This window comes from Montipora foliosa, chromosome 5 (assembly GCF_036669935.1).
Source record: "Montipora foliosa isolate CH-2021 chromosome 5, ASM3666993v2, whole genome shotgun sequence".
NCBI classification, from domain to species: Eukaryota; Metazoa; Cnidaria; class Anthozoa; order Scleractinia; family Acroporidae; genus Montipora; species Montipora foliosa.
Genome location: NC_090873.1, coordinates 180001 through 182500, shown reverse-complemented (window position 1 = coordinate 182500; position 2500 = coordinate 180001). Strand labels below are relative to the sequence as shown.

General features: G+C 40.7%; 1 protein-coding gene across 2 annotated transcripts in view; it reads left to right on the top strand.

Annotated features, from left to right (window-relative positions):
- The window catches only part of LOC138003261 (uncharacterized), a 91471-nt gene that overhangs the window by 597 nt on the left and 88374 nt on the right, over positions 1–2500 (top strand). The window lies entirely within an intron of this gene.

Below are 2500 nucleotides of genomic sequence, written 5' to 3'. Positions count from 1 at the left end.
TTACGCACCGAATAAATTAAAACTGATCAGTGCTGTTGGATATACCAGGGGCACCCAACGTAATATTTTGGTAAAATATTTGTTAAATTGAACAACATAAAAGAAATACAGCTAAAAGAAAAAAAAATCATAGGTGGACACAAATGGACAACACTGAAACGGATTGCATTTGGGTAAGCTTGAAATTAGTCGGCCCTACGTTTACGCATAATAATAAAACATATAAATAATAATCCCGGCGTAGTCAATCGAACGAAACCGAACCAAAAACCAATCGAACCCAATCGTTCGATTGGAGTTCGATTGGTTCGGCAATCGAAACATAATCGTACTGGAACTTTTTGTGAGTTCGATTACCGAACCCAGTCGACGCGATTGGTTCGATTTTGTTCGGTTGGAAAACAAAATGGTATGCAAAATTGATAAACATTAACTCTTAGTAGAGTTGGAAGGAATTCACTCTTTAACTGAGTTTTAACCAGAGGAGCAAGTGTGAGAGATATTAACACATTTCAATGAACTTAAGCTGGCCGCGGTCATCGTCAGTTACCCTCAGAGCCGGACCCCTATCTCCTCTTTTCTGCTTGACATCAAATGTATCCCCGACACGGACGGCGAAAGAGCGCTCGTGGTAGCCTTTTACCACCGCTTCCACAATAGTAAGTTTCACCTCTGCCCGGTCCGACATCTTGCCTGTTGTCCTCGTGTTTGAAATAGAAGCCAATAAATAACTTATTTGACCGCAACGCTTTGTTTCAGACCAGATGAAACTGGTTCGTGTTTCTGATTGTTGAGGTGTTCGATTATGTTTCATCGAGTTCGATTACTGTTAGATTGTTGAAGTGTTCGATTACTGAAAGTTCGATTGCGGTCGATCGGCAAATTTTTTTTGTGAGTTGGATTGACTACGTCGGGAATAATGTGGTCTTCGTTGTCGCACGATGTGGTCAGTTGTGATTTCGATTGACGTTTTGACTTGATAGCACATTTATCAGGTGACAAGGCTAACAGATTGCACAGCAACTTACAAATTCATTTTATTATAGCTTCCCTCTTAAAGCCTGACTACAAATTGGACACAAATGTACATCAAAGTTCTTGAAAAGTAAAAAGGAAGGCACGACTTGATTGAATATGGGAAATATATGATTGCTTTCATACACATCACAGTGTTGTCATCGCCGGGTAAATAATATCAGGCAGTCGTAAAATCACGGATTCTCATCACTTCAAGAGTCAATTTCCCAGACAATGAAATCATCAACTGGTGCAATTTATGAGACCATCTTTGTTAGCACTCGACACACTCTTTGAAGAACGAGTCAGAAAACAATAGCGGTAGCAGCGCAAAGGCACGTGATGCTTATCGACTTCCTCCTTCTGGCGCTATGTTGTTCATTTAGTGATGATGAAAATAAACCCAATGAAATACCAAGCGGCGTATTTTTTAATACTATCAACATTGAAACAATGTTATGCATGTTACAGAATCACGAATTTCCGATTTCTCTGACGATCAAATGACGTAATGAACGGTCTCGACACGATTTTTCTTTGTGCAGAGGATCTGGGTCTATACTTTAGCTTCAACTGTGTTGTTAATTCTGACTCCAAACAACGGAAATCAAAGTTTAAATACATCACTCAAACAATTGGCGATTTCTAGTGTTTATAGGGACTCTACTCAGACCAATGTTGAAGAGAAGGGCTGATCCTTGACACCCAAAGCTATATTAGGTGCGGTTACTCGGGGCACTTTTACCGTGGTAAATTGCCTTTTTACCACGGGAAACTGTATTTAGTAGTGTGACCGATGCTTCCCGAGGTAAATTTCCCGTGTTAAATATCCATGGATACGTCAAAAAGATCAATGGAAGCGCCCATGACATTTAACGTGGGAAGTTGGAAGGGTGTTTTGATGCCCGAGGTACAAGAGCCAATCGCTATGCTGATGAAGTTGTGATTAAATTTCCCGCCAATGAATTGCGTGAGATTTCGTTTTACCTCGGTAATCTTCGTAACGTGTGACCCCTAGTTAACACGGTATACTAAAACCCAAGTGTGAGGCACCGTGGGATAATTTACCATGGGAAATTGCATTTACCATGGTGAGTGTAACCGCACCTATTGTCTCACCGGGTCTTAACGCTTCCGTTCCTCCAAATAAAATTTGACTTCTTTCGTTTACACAGGAAGAAGTTACTTCATCCTTTAACTCCTAAATACCATGTCACTTACGAACTTACTCGATTTTAGCAATAGTAAATGGTGTGCTATCGCCTCATTCCACTCTTACGCTTCTTTCTTGCTTACCAAACCTCCCAAGTGCAACCGCTGTTTGTTCTATAACCTAACCAAAACATCTTGTGACAGTTTGTGATCTTCTTCTTTGAATGGCTCTCGCGCACGCATTAACGCGTCGAGCACTTCACTTAGGCTTTCAAATCGCTTTGCCGGTAGTTCTGGTTTTAAGAGAAAAATGGAGAAGGAAAAGGTTACA